Below are 20,727 nucleotides of genomic sequence, written 5' to 3'. Positions count from 1 at the left end.
CTCACTCGCATAACGATTTCCATCATGTAATTACGATTCATAACTCATAATTCATCATTTTCATCAGTTTCACGGTGATCATTTTTAATCGCTCGGCCCTTGATAGCAATGCAAGCCTTATGAATACATATAAATTATCAAATGACTTTGTCAAGCTTGTAAAGACATAAGTGAAGATTAGACCTTGGTTTGATAATACTAATTAAATAACTTCATTTTAAAATAAGTTTAAAAATAATTTGTAGGTGATTTGGACAAAGTAACAGAAAAACCTTACAATTTATTATTATTATTATTATTATTATTATTATTATTATTATTATTACTTCTCCAAGAGCATTTCGGTCCTTCTTGGATCTTCTTGCTGCCATATGTTTGGATTATTCTTCAGAAAAGCTTCCAGTTATCTGAGGGATTAAGAAGGTGGAAATATCACTCTGCTGAGATTAAGATTAAGATGAAGGTAATGTTTAGATCTGGTGATTGTGGAGACCATGTAAGGTACTTGACTCTATCTTGGAGTTCATGAGGCCATTCTTCAATTTGTTTAGCGGTGTTTTATATTTATCGTCTGACAATCCGGAGGGAAAGGCGTTTCTGCAGCACTGACTTGCTCCTATAAATAGGTCTCATGTTCCTTGACCATTATATGACCATGAAAAAGCAATCTGCAGACCTAATGGCTCCTGTGATATAGCGCCCCATGTCATCATGGATTAACACCCTTTGGCTTTCTCCAAAAGTTCAAACTATTCAGATGTTGTGTCACGAAGCCACCTCACGTTGGCTGACAGACAGGTTGTCGTATTTCTCAGTCAGCACACGTGTTAACAGCTAGCTCCCAAAATTCCTCACGCTGAATAATGATGACCAAGCCCCACAGACCAAGCATATCCTTGCATCCACCTACCTGGCACTAATTACCCCAGCAGGCTCTGTATTCTCAGAGGAAAAGGGCAGCTCCGGTACAGTGTTGGTGTCAAGCAGAAGACCACCACCCAAATCCATAGAACCAACAAAGGCTCTATTTTGATGATCTAACACAGGGGTCGCCAAACTTTTTGAAACTGAAAGCTACCTCACAGGTACTGAGCCATACGAAGGGCTACCAGTTTGAAACGTCCTCCTAAACTTATCTAAACGTCATGTATAATAAACATGTTATAGATATTGTCAATTTTCAAATCTATATACATACAAATGTGATTAAAGAAGAATAACAACAGGATAAAATTAAATTTTAGACGCTGCTCACTGGTAAATAAAAACTGGTGAGTTGTGCTATTTTTAGAACAGGTCTGCGGGCAACTCATGTGGTCCTTGAGGGCATCCTGGTGCCCGCGGGCACCATGTTGGTGACCCCTGATCTAACACAAAGCGTAAAGTGCAAAGCGCTGCTAACATTTATGGCTGCGTCCAGATTCGTTTTGCTATTTTGACTTGACGTTTGCACTTGGTGCCACCGCAAGGTGCAAAAGGGACACGTCCTGACTCTCTTAATTATTCAGAGGCATGTTTTGGACGTTACATGCAATGGACCAATCAGAAGGGCAGGTCACCTCACCTTCAGAAGGCACATGATCTATGGGAGCGCCACTGTTCCACCTAAGCCTTTCGGCGTAAAGCAGACGTGGGATGAGGTAGCAGCGAGTGTGTCCTCGTTTTCTAGCATAACCAGATCACCTGCTCAGCGCCAAAAGTTGTATAATGATGTCAGAAGATGGGGAAAGTTTGCTGCTGAATGAGCACCGCGGCTGTAAATGGGGACTTAATTATGCTTGTGCAGTTTTTTTGGGGTCCGCAGTTCGCAAAATATAAATAAAAGTGCAAACCTACAGTTTTTAAAGTGTTTTAACATCACTTTAGATTCCTTACCAGGCTACAGACGATTCCTCTGCCAGCTGATCCCTCCTTGCCCGCGCCGTTGCCGGCGTACAGCCCTTTGTTGGCATCAACACGTGCAGTTCAGCGTCACGACTTTTCAAGTTCCCTAATGTGTCCTCATTTACGTCCGGCGGACATCCATCACGCATGGCAATGTTACGCGACGTACACCATGCCACAGAGAATGGCGTGACTTCCTGTGGGCTGCATTGTAATGTTGCTCATCTAAACATCTGAAAAGCGTTTTCAGCAATACAAATATCCATTCAATTACAGTATGTGCTTAATTCTGATAATTGACAGGAGTGATTTTTTTAATGGTATGTTTTTTTTTCTTTTTTCTTTACTCGATATATATTTTTCCTATGGTATTTCATTGTACAGTATGATTAGATGAAAGGATTGGTTGTACTATATAAAACAATGCATGTAAATAAGATAACAAAAAAACATTTGTGCATTTCAGGGGTGTAACCTGTCCAGAATGAGCGTCATATACCTGCATGTTTCCAAAACGCACTGCTTAAATACCATTTTTTTCCAGTCTTATGAAAAAAGCACAATGTAATTTTGCCTTAAAATAGCAATGCACTGGCAATACACCACGTCTCCCTTAAAGAACACCACTCCTACGAGCGGAAAGCCGGCGCAAAATCATTTGCTATTTTGACGATGCACACGCACGGCGCGACAATGATCGCTGCCCAAATCCTTCTCCTCACTCCCCATATCATCCCTTTATTTAGGTGTTGAGAGACCAGTTTCTAAAAAACCTTGCATGTGTGGGGCACACTTCAGCTTTCCTGTCACAGCAGGAAAATGGATGAAAAATGACTCAGAATGTATCACTTGTTTGGTCATTTCGAGCTGCAGGTTTTGTGCCCCTCATACACTCTTGTAACTTTGTGCATTGGCCTTGGATTCAAGCATTTTGCAAATGCCAGCCCTGCCATAAATCCCAGCATCCTGATGCCGACAGGATGCAGCCGTTTTTGAGACTACAAGTCATAGATGTGCTGATTCAGGTCTTCGGTTATTTTTTAGGCCATGCTGTTAGCAACTGTCCCTGTCGGTCTCCATTGTTTCTACTTGCCAATGCATTTTTTTGCAGTGTTTGGAATATGTCACCGTGACTTTTGTGACCGTTCCACTTGACACGGATGATTCTGCAGTTTTTGTGCCTCTGTGGATCTCGTTAATCGCTTTGAAAATTCGCACATCAAAGCTCTTATTGTCTGACCTCTTTCGTAACTGACACACACAGCTAATCGTCACTCACCTTTGTAGCTGCATCTGTAACTGCGATTTAGTCACTTCAAAGTTAAAAATCCTCATACGTGAGGTTCTCCCTTTGCCTACCATTACTGCGAGAGCCAGTGTGGTGCCACAGTGTATTACCGTCACGTCCAGGGTGGGATTTTGAATCTCATCTTTGCTCTTTCCGTGTGGATTTTCGCTCATGGGAGTTTTACTTGCACAAAAATGTTCTGACGGCACATGAAAAATGATTGGTTTGGAGAGATATCCAATCAGATGGAGGTGGGTCCAAGCCACTAGAGGAAGCGGGTTCAGCCAATCGGATATCTTGGTCCTACCTCCTCTAGTTGCTTAGACCCACCTCCTCTACAATTTGGCAGACAGAGACATGCATTAAATGCAGGTGTGATCAGACATTTGCACATTACTTAGTATGTATGTATATGTGCCATTTTCTCTACACTTACTTGAGTGTGCATGTTCATCGCGTGCGATGCCGTTGAGGAGGCTGCCAGCCCGCGTGTCTCTGCCTGACTTTTCCAGGGGTCAGAACAGCCAGCAGCTCCCTGTTTATTCACTCTGAAATGAAACCAAGTATTTATTACAGAAAAACAGGACGAGAGGTTTAGGCCGGTGGAACTCCTATTCCCTCTGGCAAAGTTGTTGAAAATGAGATTGGAGGAGTGGCGGAATTCTCATATACAAAAATAAATAAATAACCTAAAACAATCGTGGTTCCTTTTCTCGTTCGGACCTGGAGGAATTTTCGGCGAAACAATCTGCACTTTGTAATTGCTTTTCACATATAACGGTGTAATACTTGCGGACTAAAGAGAATGCGGGAATTACTTCCCGACTCTGGACCCGTGTTCCAAAATAATGCCGCTGTGCTGAAATGTGACTGTTCTGTTTGTCAGGCACAGGGATGCTTCTGAGGGTGGGATCACAAGACACTCCGAAATCATGCCAGCTTTCCGCGATTGAATTTGGCCATAACTGAATCTGAAATCCCCATCCACGGCACAGTAAAGGTAAATGCTAAACACTGGATGATGTGGGATGTTTATATTCTGGCTGAGTTACTCCTGAATCACGGAGGCGATACCATACGTCAGCTTCTTTGGTAAAAGACAGAAACAGAGTTAAGAGATTCATCTGTCATAACCAGTATCTTACACATGCAAACTGAAGGGTAGCTTCAGTCCAGGGCATTAAAATCTGAACACTAAACACAGTAATTACCAGCACAAAGAAGCTGAAAGCACAGAACATGCAAAGGAAACTCAAGTGTATGCATTAACAATTCTTCACATGTATCTCTTATTAATCAACTGGTATCATGCATTGCCTGCATCTATACTTACCAAGATGTGAATATTTTACTTTGTTAAACCATCTATTCTGTTCTTGTAAGTTTTAACACCAGCGCTAAGTATCTGAAAAGATCAGAATGCTTTGAACATCAGCGTTTCTTGATTTAATTGTGTAACTTTTCACATTATCTGCACCTTCATAAAGCATTCATAGAACATTCATAAGCAGCATGAAAGTACACCTTAACATCCTAAAACGATTTAATAAACAACTTTAATATTTAAGAATGCAATTAATAACATATGATAAACATTACAATCACATAAGGTCTGTTATTAGTGTATATTTAAGCTGTTATGGCATGTTAGGATGTTAAGGTACATTTACATGCTGCTTAGGAATGCTCTACGAATGACTTACGAAGGTTTATGAATTCATTATAAAGGAATTATGAAAGTGCCCACTAACAATTACCCATTTCGGTCTCTGACTCTCATCCAGGAAGTACAGGACCTGAGGTAAAGCACATACAAAACTAAGAATGACACATATATGTCTGAGAAAGTATGTGCCAACTTTTAATGGGAAATGCTTCCACTGGACTAAACACACACAATAGAGAGTCTCTTTTTTCTGTTCCTTGAATCCCTTACGGATTTCCAAGCCTCCATTAAAACTTTACTTCTCCCGTATTCCCAAACCTGAAACCCTGCTTTCAGATGCTTGTTGGGAGCTGAGCAGTTTAGTAAAATTTCCACTTAAGGGATTTCAAGGCATTTTTACGGTTGACTGAATCCGAGCGAAATCTCTGTCCCCACCGCCCTCCCCCAGTGCCGCATGATCCTGTCGATTTTCTGCATCTGCAGATCCGACACGTTCCGTGAGTTACCCAACTCCCCGCTGGGCCGCGAGTCAGACTCTGTGCAGGAGGCAGTTTCCGCACCCTCGGACATTTTTTGCCTGCCGGAGTGTCCCGTCCTCAGAGTGCGAGAGTAATTAGCCCTCTTGTGTTTACTTCACACTCCCAGCTCTGCGCTCTAAGGAAGAGCTTCGCTATTAAAAGGAACCAGGCGAAAGGTCAAGAGGAGAAACTCATCTCACTTCCAAAAGGGCAAACTGAACAGAAGGACCTTCCTGTCCTAAGAATTAATGATTAGGGGACAAATTTTATGCTTGGGGATGGCCCACATTCAGCTGATTTCTGTAAATTCTAATGCTCTTTCCCACGCTCAGGGTGTGAGCCAGTAAAAGCAGACGCATGTGAACACATTTCAGGTTTGTGAGTTTTATCCGTGAGGAAAGATACGTATGTAAAATTTTGAAGGAAAATGAAAAAGAATTAAAATAAAGATTTTTGCGCTAACCATAGAACTCAGTTGTCATATGTAATGGATGTCAGATTAGCTTTAAAAATATCATAAGTCAGGTTTGGTATATTTGATTTTGTACATCTTGTTTCCTGGATAACACTTGGTTGGATTTCAGTTGGTCTGATTTGAGTCTGTCTTCTGCTGAAATGACTCATCCTCTCACACCTGTCTTCAGTGATTAGGCATCAGATAAACGCTGTTATATATCTCTCTCATTAGCAGGGGTGTTTTCAGTTGTATGGAACTAAAAAACCGACGTGAGTCTGTGAAGGGTTCTGTGATACTGATTGCTTAGGCATTTTTTAGGCAAACTTAGTTTAATGTGACAGCTTGTTTGCATTACAACTTTGTTGATTGTAATTGTGAAAGAAAGTTTTCTGTCAAAGTTGTCAGAGAGCTGGGGAAAACTATTTTTCTTACCCTAAAGTTAAATGAAAATAATCCAAACTATTTTTATTTCTAATGGCAAGAGACCAGATAACAACCAGACCGATGTTGGGCAATAAGCGGGGACACTAATGTTTATACTATACCAAACACACAGAGACATGTCTGTAGATTTCCAAATCAATCAATCAATCTATCTATCTATCTATCTATCTATCTATCTATCTATCTATCTATCTATCTATCTATCTATCTCTGTCTGTCTGTCTGTCTGTCCAGCCACACACACACACACACACACACACACACACACACACTCTCCCTCCCACCCCTGGGCATTCATTGGAAGCTCGGCCTAGTCTCACTTACCTCTAGTTCGCTCCTGAACAGCATCTCTGGTTGTAATGTGCTATTTGCCTCATTTGTATGTCACTTTGGACAAAAGCATCTGCTAAATACAAACAAATGTAAATGTAACCGATTAAAAAAAATATGTAGAAAATGTGACATGCCTCAGAGGGAGGCTTATCCGGTCTGGCGTGTGCGTTTTGCCCCTGAGCAGGCCCAAACACGCGCCCAAACACGCGCCCAAACACGCGCCCAAACACGCGCCCAAACACGCGCCCAAACACGCGCCCAAACACGCGCCCAAACACGCGCCCAAACACGCGCCCAAACACGCGCCCAAACACGCGCCCTCCCACATGCTGTCATATGCCAGCAGTACACGCAGCAGGGACTGCGACACGAATCCACTCAGACCACATGTGGGAGGTGTCCCCATCTCCCCCCTCCCACTTCCCAGCTACTCAGCAGTTTTGTGGGGGGGGGGTGGACGCGGTCCCTCGATATTAAGAGGACTGTATCCCGCAATATTTTATCATGAAGTGAAAAATGGCAGTATCTATTGCTGATAATAATAGGTCCACGGCAACCTCTCATAGAAAGGACGGATAAGCCGCGCAGCTCCACGCTGGGGGATTCGTTTGAAATCTCATTTTCTGCCGGCATTTCAATTTCACCTCCGTTTTCTCCCCCCCCCCCCCCCCTTTTTCACCTCTGTACCTTTTCCCAGACGGTCCCTGATAGGCGGAAGGAATGGCAGGGCTGCCGAAGCAGGGTAGTTAATCTCGGGCGTAACACCCCCAGAGAACCGGTACAGAAGGCTGGCCCAGTGCCACAGATTAGCTAACACTGCCTCCAAATATAGCACGTTTCCTCGCAACGCTAAGGGTGTTATTCTGATCGGAGTTTGCCGCTCCGCCTCCGCAGTCTGCAGGTTGTGGAATTGGGGGAAAATCAATAAGTTGCCGTTTTCTGGTTTCGATTTTCACATTCTACTCTTGTGAATAAAACAAGTCCTGTGTAGCAGGAGCAAAGTCATCAGACAAAGTCCATGGCTAACAGGTCAACCTGCAATATATCCCAGTCGTCAGCTGTGCTCATGGGCTGTGGGTAATGACCCAATGGACAAGGTCATTGGAAATGAGGTTTCTGCGCACAGCCGCTGGGCTCGAGCTCCGCCACGACGTGAGGAATTCGGAGATCCAGAGGGCCTTGATATAGGGCCGCTGATCCTGCTGAATGATCCCAGCCAGCTGAGATGGTTTGGGTGTCTTACTAGGATGCCACCTGGACTGCTCCTAAGGGAGCTCTTCTAGGCAGGTCCCACTGAGCAGTGGCTCCAGGGAAGACCCAGGACACCCTGGAGGGACTACATCTCCCAGCAGGCCTTGGGGCGTCTGAGGATCGCCTTGGGAGGTGAGCTCTGGTTTGACCTGATTGGCCGACTGCCAGCGTAAACCCCACCAGGAAAAGCGGTATGAGAAGTATGAGGAGTCTTGCGTATATTGGATTTGTTGTTTCTTATTTATTACAACTAGTAATTTAATGAATAAGCTTCCAGGGAGATTCCTATCTGTATCTTCACCATGGAAATGACATTGACCCGATAATTTTGCGGGATGCGGGCCAGTGAAGCCAAGTGGACTCAAGCCAGCAGACATACTGCTCATTGCCTTTATCCAAAACTAAGGAACCAGTGCACAGTAAGAGCCTCCCTCTCCATCTCCCGTAGTAACCACCCTTCAGGCCACTTAACCCCTTTGTGGAAACCTTTTGAGCAAGGCCTAAGTATTGTATGTACACATTTGCATAATTCATATCACTGCATAACCATTGTGCTGAATGTCACTGTATTACCTGCTAATGCTACTACTGTATTATTGTTTGCACATCCCATATAAATGACTACCTCATCTCCGTCCTCACCTCATCTCCGTCCTCACCTCATCTCCGTCCTCACCTCATCTCCATCCTCACCTCATCTCCGTCCTCACCTCATCTCCGTCCTCACCTCATCTCCATCCTCACCTCATCTCCGTCCTCACCTCATCTCCATCCTCACCTCATCTCCGTCCTCACCTCATCTCCATCCTCACCTCATCTCCGTCCTCACCTCATCTCCATCCTCACCTCATCTCCGTCCTCACCTCATCTCCGTCCTCACCTCATCTCCATCCTCACCTCATCTCCGTCCTCACCTCATCTCCATCCACCCCTTTTCTGAAACTGCTTGTCCTATACAGGGTTGCCAGAGGTCCAGAGCCTATCCCAGAGGCTATGGATGCAAGGCAGGGACTAACCCAGAATGGGGTGCCAAACCACCGCAAGTGAGGCTCACACACCATTCACTCACACATGCACACCTTGGTGCTATTTGGCAACTGTAATTAATCTCAGAAAACTTTTCACACGGTGGAGGAGAAGTTGGAGTAGCCGGAGGAAACCCCACAATGACATACAGACTCCATACGCATGGAACCGGGGTGGAGACTCAAACCCTGGTCCGAAAGGTGTGAAGCAGCAGTGCTAACCACTGTGCAGTGTCATGCTGACCCCAACCCCATATCCCTCTATTTGTTTATAATTGCTTTATTAACGCATCTACTCATTCTTATATCATTCTTTGTCTCCATTATACTGCCCCTACCCCCACCACGGTGAATGTCATTGTATTCCCTGAATATACACAACAATAAAACTTGTAGCTGGATTTGTATGCCAACTGTTGATCCCATGATGGTTTATGAGGAAATTTGTCTGAACACAGAAACAATGAAGCCATTTAAACTGAGATGCAACATAAAACTATGAAAACCATGACTCCCCATTTGCATATTTCACCAGCTCCTAAGAGGGTCATGTAATTCACTTTCCCTGTACGGTATGTAATAATATTGATATAAACCCACTCACATAATACTCAATGGCTGCTTCCCTTAATTAAATAACCAGCCCAAATCTGAGTTTAAGGGTCCTGCACCTTACCGAAATCCTCTCTGTGTTACAGTAATTAAGATTAACATCCTAGATGCCTGTAGCAATTCTTCTGACGAAGGATTGATCGAGGGACTGACAAACATGTAACTATTCTAGGTGTGATCTATGCTTGTCGATTTGGATACTTACGGTGGGTAATTTCATAATTATCCAGCTGCATAACTGGGTAGTACGTTACTGTAAGTATTGCACATTTAATGAAAGGTGATAATACTCTATTAATAAAATGTATGACAGTTGGAAAACGAAGGATTTCAGTAGCTTTCAGTCAGATCGGCATTTGGTTGGATGTCACACCTCTAACCAAACTAAAAAAAAAAAAAAAATGCAGAAACCACCTGTTTCCAGAAACTTCTGTAATATATTTTGGCCATAACAGATATTCTGAGCTATCATAGATTCCGCTTAATGGAGAATTTATCATGAGTCCTGAGCATTCAGTTCAATGAGATTCGAATTCATTGATTCATCCATTCCGCGGCTCAGTCGATGATACTTAATTAAGAGCTCAGCTGGAAGGAAATCCTGAATGCAGGATCAGGAACTGAGAAGCACTCATCTCTTAGCTAGGTTTTGCAACATAATACAGCTTGATTCATTCCTAGAGTGCAACTTCAATCATTTACTACTTCGGAGGCTGTATCATTCGATATTCAGCCTTTAGCTTCTTTCCTGTAACATGTGGTGGTTGTTAGGGAGACAAATGCACCTAAATATTGTGTGTTGAGGCCAAGAAGACGCAGCCCTGAGCATAATCACATTCTTCACATGTGCTACAATGCCTTGTAGATTCTAATTTATATAAAGTGCCTTTAATGAAATGCCTGGCATGCATTTTTATCACAGCACTCCAAGAAGGCAAAAGCTGAATAGAATTAATCAGTATTTAAGGTAAATACTTTAGGCCTGTCAAAATACAATATCTGATATTCTTCTGCATTGAGGGAGGTGCCTCTTGCATTGGTATAGCTCCAGTCCTCATAGTCCTGCAGGCAGCCCACATTTTTGCTCCCTCCCAGGTCCCTAGCTGGAAGGGAGAAAAAACATGGACTGTTTGGCAGAGAGCTGGGAGGGAGCAAAAACGTGGACCGTCTGTCTGTCCCCGAGGACTGAGTGGGAAAAGACTGGTCTAGAGGCTGGAGAGCTGCAGTGGCCAACCAGTTAAGAGCGTTTGTTTGGATTGCCACTCTTCTATGTGCCTTCCAGCTGGACTACCAGGTGAGAGTAATACTTATAAGGGTAGGAAGTCAACGTTTTTACGCATTTTTATTTCACCAACGTCCCAACCACAGGAATGCCGACAAAATCCATGTTGTTCTTCTCCCTATATGAAGCAATGGCTTGTAAATAGGAAATGAGATGGCATTTGCCGATAATGAGAAAAATTGTTTCCTGGTCCTGGCGATCAAGATTGGCATTTTCCATTACAAAGTAAAAATGTACATGTGCTTCTCCATCAGTGTGTCTTGTGGTTGATTTTGGCGCACGGTCGCGGTCAAGTCATCAATCTTCCGTTTTCACGCGTAGCCTCGCAGGCGAGCAGGGAGGTGTTACAATGATTTATTAAAAGGGTGGAAGTGGAATCCAGCTGTAAAGGAGGCCTGTACATTCTAATAAAACTTGGATAAAGCAATTTAATGCCATCAATCATGCAATAGTGGTCTGTAACTTAAGTGGGGTCGGCCTCACAAATCCCGACATTGCGAAAGAATACAACAAAGATCTAAGTAGAGATCCTCTACGGAGACAGTTGATGGGTGCTTTTCTCAAGCATCTGCAATTCACACAATGACCTTTCCAACTTGAACATTTACCAAGAAATCTTTCTCTATTTCCAGCCATCACATGAGTTTGCATCTTGTTCATGATTTCTCATTTCGGTCCTAGGACTCCTTGTGCCATGTTTTGAAATCCAGACTGGAAACTGATCATGTACACAGACATTACTGTAAGTACGTAACTGAATTTGGGAATTTCAATACATTTCAATCTTAAATGACAAACAAGACCCGATTAAAAATTCCAGAGCACAGAAAGGTTACTTGTATCCCCGATATTTATATTGTTTTGTATTGAAATTTCCTTAAAATGGAACAAATGGGATTGAGTTTGACAATTCCATACAGCGAATGCCTTCCGTTATATATCACGTCGAATAATTAATTATCTACCTAAACCACATGGAAATATCAGCCTTGAGGATGATGACCACTGCAGCACTGTGTGAGATTTACACACTCTCTGCTTTTCTCAGGATGTCACTGTAATCTCCAGTGATGCACTTCAGACGTGATCCAGCATTAGCACGGCCCTCCAAAAGCCCTGGCTCAGCTTAGCGACTTCGACTGTGAGTAGCCTGGCCTGCTTTTATAGCCATATCTGTAATAATTAAACGACTTTCGCAGTTTCCTTTCAAAGACATTATTCACTGGGATGTGATGCCTCTTTACGTCTCGCACGGATGGCAGAAACAAGGGGAGCAGTTGAGCATATGCCTGGGTAACTTTTGGGGGTTCGTCAAGAACGCAGTGATGAAGAATTTAACACAAAACCCATAAACCTTTATTAAGAATAACCTGAGATTGTTTTTTTTTAATAAAAGGGTATATCTGAGTTTCACAAAAGCAAACAGACAAGTAAACATGACTTTATGCGCCATCCCCCACACCCCCACCCTCCCACACCCCCACCCCCGCCTGCCCTGTACATTAACATTCCATAGTCACTGCTTCTATGTCTATTTTTAAGCCATGTTTTACTTTTACTCATATACAGCTGGCTTTTTCTTGTGATATTTAGCAGAGGGTTATACATGTGTATAAATATCCGGCACCTAATTAATTTGTCCATATCTGTACGCATGTAATTAATGACAAACCCGAAGCTTTGAAGCACGATATAAATTTTTTTTTCTTACTTTTCTTTTCTTTGGTGGAAAATTATGTTATTGAGATATATCTTTGCAATGCGACTGGACAGCAAAATCCACCCCCCAGAGGAACAAGGAAATTCTGTCTTAATCTATTTGAAATGAGGGTGTTTGTTTTACTCAGCAGCTGGGATACTGAATGATTGGTGCTATATATTTTTTTCCACCTAAAATAAAACACCTAAAATGTTCTTTTTAAAATATTCCATACTGCTGTCAGGAAGACTATCTTAACTACACACATACCACAAGATGACGTGCAGAGCGTCTATAGGAAGCCCTTGTGTCACAAGAAAAAACTAAAACTAAATGTTAGACTTTGCTCGTTTATTTATTAATTAAAGCTATATGCAAAATGTTTTAATTAAGATCACCAAATCCAAGGGTAAAAAGAATTTCATGGTCACATCCTTAACCACAGCACCACCTTCTGTCTATCCCTGAAACTTTCCATCAAAAACAGTGGACTGAGGATCCCCCTGTTCCCACCCGGGGTTACACATGTTTTTATTGGACAAGCCATATGGGTACTGCCTTATAAAGGAGTTTAAATTACCTCTCAAAGCAGTAAATAAACGTCTCCATTGCCTATGCATCTGGATGAGTTATGTGAAGTATTTATCACCTACTATATCTTTATATTAAGGCAAACAAGTTTGGATTAAGTGGATCGAACCATAGCCTTGAACTTTTCCTGATCATTGAATCCATCACTCAATTAATTATATTATAATATATTTTTATGAAAATATAAGATTGTCACAAAGCACTGTTCAATGGGTAATGGTGATTTCTCTAGAAGACAATACAGTAAATGCAATAGTATGATGATGAAAGACAGCAACTGCTATGTAAGAGCTTATGATCTAATGAGGCTGATGAGAGGGACCATGTGGGAAACAGTGTCACTCAATAAACACTTGTCACTTGTACGTGGGCCATTGAGCAAGGCCCTTAACCCCCCCCCCCCCCCCCCCCCAGCTCCGGGGGTGTCACATGTTGGCTGACCCTGTACTGTGACACCCAAGCTATGGCAAGCAAGAGGGGGCAGGCAAAGGAGGAAAATTCCAATATTCGTGTGCAAATAGCAAATAAAGAATGTTTCTTTTTTAAATGCAGAAGTAGCACTAATCAGACGTGGTACAGAAAAGCCTCAGCAGGCTTAACTGACAGCATATTACAAAGACAAGGCAGGGAATGTAACCAATCACAGACGAGAAAGACGTCAACATCAGAGCAAGGCGTGGATCAGCTAATGGTAACAACGACGTGGATTGCAAGAATGGCAGCATTCATTAGCATCTCCACCGTCAGAACCCATTTTGCACTTAGAATGTTTAATCATTGAGGTATGTTTTTACGCTATAGGTAAGACTGAACTTTGCTTTTTAGAGGGCATGTTTGAATGAGCTGGTGTAACATTCCGTTAAAAAAAAAAAAAGTTTTACAATCGTTTACTAGCTTGGGCTGCTATTGATACACTGCCGGTGTGGGGCGGGAAGTTACGTTTTATATACCATTCCAAATTTGAAAGGCAGCCAATGCAGGGAGTGGAGTACGGGGCTAATATGTTTTTTAGTTATATTAAGAACTCATGCAGCTGCATCCTGTACAAATTGAAGACACTTTAGGGAAGCATTAGTGCAGCCAGCCAGCAGAGCGTTATGATAATCTAGTCTAGGGATAATGAACGCATTGGCCGACTTTTCTGCATCATTCACGGGCAGAATCTTTCTGACCTTCGCTGTTCTTTGTAGATTAAAGGAAACTATTTGCATGTTTTGAGAGTTAACTGTTAGGTCATTAACTATTGTAACATCAAACAGTTTCATGAAGGTATCCACAGGGAAGCAAAGCCACTTGGATTCCACTTGAGATATGATAATGGACTGTTCATCTGAACAACTCAATGGCTCCAAGCTTCATCATATCACAAGACAAAAATATTTGTCAGATTTTCGTGTCCATTATTCACTGTTCAAACTTGAGTTGAAATGTTTCTCTTGCTTAGACAGACATTTGGACGTAAGTCCAATGTTGGAGGGGTGGCATGGTGGTGCTGTGGTTAGCAGTGTTGCCTCAGGGACCCGGGTTCGAGTCGCCGCCTGGGTTACAGGTTTGCATGTTCTCCCCATGTCGTCGTGGGGTTTCCTCCAGGGACTCTGGTTTCCCCCCACAGCCCAAAGACATGCTGAGGCTAACTGGACTTGCTAAATTGCCCCTACGTGTGCATGTGTGAGTGTGTCCTGCGATGGGCTGGCCTCCCATACTGGGTTGTTCCCTGCCTCGTGCCCAGTGCTTCCAGGATAGGCTCCAGACCTCCTGCAACCCAGTAGGATGAACAGGTTGGAAAATGGATAGATGTTACTTTGACTAAAACAATGCTAACAATATTCTGGAAAAATAATTAAGAAATCACTCTATATTTGAAAAAAAAATCTGCATTTTTAAATCCTGGTTTAACCCTGGTCAGCTGGCAGAAGGCTACACTGCGAGACAGGCTGCTTCCAGGCCCAAAGTTTCTAAGACAGCAGAACACAAGAACAAAGTGACGCATGAGACACTGGCAATGACCAAAAACCAGCCCGGTGAAACCGGTGAAGGGCGAAAGTAACTTTCTAATGCCAGAGACGAGCGTCAACTTATCCGGCAGAGCCTCATAAATCGGAGGATGACCTCAAGTAACCTTCAAAAAGAATGGGAAACATTAAGAGGTGTGAAGTGCACTGCTAGGATGGTTCATAACAGGATCCTAGAAGCAGGACTGAAGACCCATAAAGCAAGGAAGAAGCCCTTCATTAATGAGAAGCAGGGAAGAGCCAGGCTGGAGTTTGCAAAAAAAAAACACTGGTGCGTACCCAGAAATTGGGAAATAAGTGAAACTCAAAATTTTGCTGTGATTGCAAGTGGATTGCATGTGGATTTAATTATTAAGGTATGTTTTTACGCTGCAGGTAAGACTGAACTTTGCTTTTTAGAGGGCATGTCTGAATGAGCTGGTGTAACATTTCGTTAAAAAACAAAGTTTTACAATCGTTTACTAGCTTGGGCTAGTATATGGAGAAGTTGGTAACACTACTTAAGGGGACACAAATACAATATTATGCCATTACCTGTATTAATTAACCACAAAGTAAGTATTTGTTACATACTGATCTCTTGTTCAATCATCATGAATTGTGACATATCTATTCTCTCAAGCAGTTACTATATTTGTTACTATATCTGTTAATTCTGCATACCTTTGTGAACTACTGAAGGAACAAGACATGAATAACTCAAGTAAAATACTGATCTCACGTTTGTTCATCATTAATTAATTGTGAGGCATCTTTTGTTTTAAGTAGCTGCAATATTTGTTCATGGTTTGTACTTCAGTAGTATAGTGTAACTGAGTTACCACTAAGTATTTGTTCCCCCTCAAGTAAAGTATTACCAAGAAGCACAGTGGGCCCAGCAGTAAGCCCTGTGGAACGCTACCTGACCACTGAATAGTACTTTATTTACTAAAACTGATAACAATGACAGACATAAATCATGAAATCACCTGTTAGTCAAGACCAACAGTCTATCCATTTTAAGGTTATATGCTAATCTGTGACAGGAAATAATATGTCAGCCTAGGCATTATCAGTCAGAATAGGCATTTTTTTCAACAAATGTTATGATGTATGAAATGTAAAGATGCTGCCTAAACAGGTTACACTGGTATCAGGGTCAGTACCTGTTTGTCCCAGTCTTTCGTCTTCTCCCCGTTTGGCCAGCAGGTCTCACTGGCAATCCTGTCCTCCCCGCTGCTAGTCTTTAGTGTTTCGCCTGTTTCCCTGATGGCCACATAGCTCAAAGAGCTAAGCATGTGGCTGCCCGTCAATCCCTCAGTCTTCTGTTTAAGTCCCACCTCCTCTGTTTTGGTATTTTTGTAAATTTTGTTCCCTTGTGTTTCATTTGTATCAGTTTTCTAGTTCCTGTGTCTTGTGATTTGTATTTGGTTTTGGTTTTTGCTTTTGTGCCCATGCTTGTGTTTTTACCTGTCTGTTATTCCCCTGTGTTAGATTCGGTTTCCCCGTTTCTGTTAATTTCTTAGGTTCCCTGTGTGGCAGCGAGCGGTCAGTAATACAAGTACACGACTACGCCACCTGGGGAATTTCCCCCCAGGAAATTTTACTCTAAATTTAGAGCACACAGGTTCGTTTACTGAATGAAGCTGGAGACATGCTTATATACAATTAACAATTTATTGAAAAGATAAAACAAAGAAGCAAAAACAAGTGCTGTAGCATCAACAACCCAACAAAAAATACCAAAAAAAAAAACGACATCCAACCTTTGGCTACTGGCTGACAAACCCAGCAAGAAACAGTTGTCCGGTGAGATTTGATCAAGAGGGGGAATGGAATCCACTAACACACACACACACACACATACAAACACACATGTGCTCCACCACACAAATGTACTGCACACGGTGGCAAGGCAAGACACCCAATCCCTTTGTCAGGAAGCCGGCAGGGTATGCAACAAATTGCAAAGGGTGCGATTAAAATGTTTACATTGCCCTGGATGGTATGGGGTTGTACGAGATTTCTCAACTTTATAAAGATCACAAAGCTGTTTAATCAGGGCACTGTCAAATCTCCAGCCCTGGTCTGAATGTAGACGGCCTGGGACCCCAAACTTGTGAAACCACTCTGCAACCAACACTTGGGCAACTGTAGAAGCCTGCTGATCTCTTGTAGGAACTGCCACAGTGTACTTACTAAAAACGTCTGTCAAAACAGGAATGTTTTCCCAATCCATTTCTGGCAGGTTCCAACACTGTGAAATCCATCGCCACAATTTCATTAGGACGAGACACTAAGAAATGCCCCATGAAGCTGCGAGCAACTGGTTGTGAATCTTTTGACACCTGTCACCTCTCAAATTCTTGACACCAGTTGGTCACCTCAACTACATACCGGGCCAATAACAATGTTGTCTCAACAGTTCCAAAGTGCATTCTCACCCCTGGTGACCGAGCTCATTATGTAGTTGTACAAACACCTCCCGTCGCAACGCTGTAGGCAGGACCAGCAGCAACACTTCCTCAGCCCCATCAGAACGGAACACCTGGCGGTAAAGCACCCCATGAAGCATTACCAATCTATCCCACTGCCACAGCAGTACCAGAGCAGCCTTTGAAATGTGATGGTGCTCCTCCAAACTAGGCCGTCGCTGTAACCTCCAGAACTCAAGAACCTCTTGACCGAGTAAGCCCCCTGCAAAGCAGACAAATCAGACGCTATCTGACCAGGCAATGCCATAATGGTAGCTTCAGTCACTGAACCTTTAGTGGATACCTCCCTGGCTTTTTGTAATAATTTGGAAACAGCAGTACCCGGGACAGCACTTCACAATGGGTTAGGATCTAACCCTGTCCGCCGTGACAACGTATCAGCATTACAGTTGATCTGCCCTGACCGATATTTGATTTCAAAATTGAAGGAGGCTAACTGGGCAGACCATCATTGCTCCATAGCCACCAACTTGGCAGAGAACAAATGGCTGAAGGGGTTATTATCAGTGTAAACGATACACTTGTGCCCCAACAAATACTCCCTAAACTTTTCTGTCATAGCCCACTTAAGGGCAAGGAACTCCAACTTCATAGAGCTATAGTTAGACACATTCCGTTCTGTGGGCCTAAGACAATGATGTGAAAGGACAGCCCCTAAGCCACTTTGACTGGCATCCACCTCCACTATAAAAAGGAGAGAAAATTGGCGTATGCCAGTATCGAGGCTGTGATAAGCTTACCCTTCAGAGCCTCAAAGCTCTCCTCGCACTGTTCCATCCAAACTATGGCAAAACTTTGTACGGGTGTGCTACGGGTTCTATTCAGGGCCAGATCTGCCACCAGCTTATACAGTGGGCCAGCCAATTTAGCGAAGCCTTGTACAAAATGGCAATAATAGCTCATAAATCCCAAGAAGGAATGCAACTCCGACACATTACTGGGTCTAGGCTAATTAGCCACTGCATCAATTTTCCCAGGATCAGTCGACACTCCACTCCGCGATTTGACGTGGCCAAGATACTGAACCTCCTTTTGGAAAAAAGCACACTTCTCCTGCTTAGCCTTAAGGTCCCCTTGTTTCAACCGGCTTAACACCATTTCTATGCCCTCCAATTGCTGGGAGGAGAAAATCACAATGTCATCCAGATATAGGAGCAGGGACCGACACTGCTGGTCCCCAAACATACGCTCCATCAGCCTCTGAAATGTACTGAGCGCATTGCACGATCCAACGGGCATACAATTCCATTCAAAAAGGCCGAACGGGGTGCAGAATGCCGTCTTGACCTTATCCTTCTCAGTCACTGGAATTTGATTGTAACCACTTGCAAGATCTATAGTAGAAAACCAACATGCCCCTGCCAAAGCATCCAATGATTCCTCAATATGAGGAAGGGGAAACACATCCTTCCGGGTCTTACTCTTAAAGAGGCAGTAGTCAACACACATGCGCAACTTGCCATCCTTCTTTTTGACAGGAACAATGGGAGAGGCATAAGGACTACAGCTCTCACGGATCACCTAGGCCTCCAACAATGGGTATATATTGGTCTTAACCAACTCATAGTCGGAGGGAGGAATACGTCGATGCCACTGCCAAACTGGAACGTCATCTAACAAAGGGATATCATGGGAAATGATATCGCTATCCAAAATGGATCAGTACACCCCAAATCTCCTTCATGGTACTCATATAAAAGAGACTTCACATGCTCCTGATCCTCTCTTGACAAACCAGGTAGTCCAAATGAGTCTATTCTGTCAGACACGGGATCAGAAGCTGTTTGAGAGCATACCCAAGCAACAACTGGTTGCACCTCAGTGACACCAGCAGGCAAGTCAACAAGATAAACCACACTGAATCTCCCTACAAGAGTATGTGGATAAAGCAGAACATCAGCCTTCCCTACATTAACCACTGGGATATATGCAATTCCCTGGGTTACTTGAACCAAAGATGGAGAGGCTAATAACCCAGATGGTAGCCCAGAATCAGGAGGCTCGAAGAAGGTTGACAGTGGTGCGTTCGTTTTTCTCTCAGAACTCGGAAATTCAGAGTTGAGTAATGTCACGTCCGACAATCTCCCGTTCGAGCTACCACAACTTAGAACAAACATGGCTGCCTCCATGAACACGCTGTTGTTGCTGTTGTCTGAGCACAAAAAAAACTCATGGAAAGAGTACTTGCCATAAAAAACCAAACTGAAGAGGAAGAACATTGTGTACCCCCTCAAAAAAAAGAGAGTACTAAGCAAATTTTGTATGAATCCGGCGACAATTTAGAGCCATTGTGATATAACCAGTAAGAAACAAATGAACCTTCACTCATCTGTAACGCTTTTTAAATTTGTGAAGTACATTTGTGTAGTAAAAAAGGTCCCAACTTGGAATAACTGTTGATACTTATTTTTGAAGACATATTGTGCGAAATTCTATGGTGACGGTTGATCGCCACAGTTTTAATGTTTACGGAAATCAGCGAAAATACCTTGTGTTTACTGAAAATCCAGTTCTTTTAACTTGTACGTGAAATAGTCGACTGAGAATAACGACAACTAAATTTATCGTTTTTTTGCCAGGGTTGCAGTAGCCTTTGCTGTCTCCCATTTAGCTCATCAGGTGGTGGTTGTGAAGACGGGCATAGAATGGGAATGAATGATGAGCATGGATGACAACACACACATTTTTTCCCCATCTGAGAGTAACCAAAAGTCAGTATGACTATCTTCTACTGAAGCTACAGGAACAGGGGCTAACAGAGGAACCGACCAGATGGCTTCCACCTGTTCCTGAAGACATGTACTACATGTTCTTGTGGTACATGGCAAACCAGAACAGTTTCAGAGAGATTTCTGACAAGTTTAACATTTCACAGTCGACGGCACACAAAGTTGTGACTGATGTCCTTCAGCTATTCCACTCTTGGGCCCCTCTTTATCTCCTGGCCAACTTCACGTGAGAAGAAAGCGTCATCGGCCGCTTTCCACAGGCTGTGCGGTATCAATGGAATTATTGGAGCCATTGATGGGTGTCACATAAGAATCCAGAGGCAAAGCCATCTTCTAGCCTTCTCCGTTTGGCTGGTGGCTGGGTCAATGGTGGCTGGGTCAATGGTGGCCTTCCTGTGGGTATGCTTGGGGGTGGAGTACATAATGTCCCTGTCTGGGAGCCAAGGACTTCTTCGTTATGTA

Source organism: Brienomyrus brachyistius, chromosome 19 (genome assembly GCF_023856365.1).
Source record: "Brienomyrus brachyistius isolate T26 chromosome 19, BBRACH_0.4, whole genome shotgun sequence".
NCBI lineage: Eukaryota > Metazoa > Chordata > Actinopteri > Osteoglossiformes > Mormyridae > Brienomyrus > Brienomyrus brachyistius.
This window is presented reverse-complemented; position numbering follows the sequence as displayed.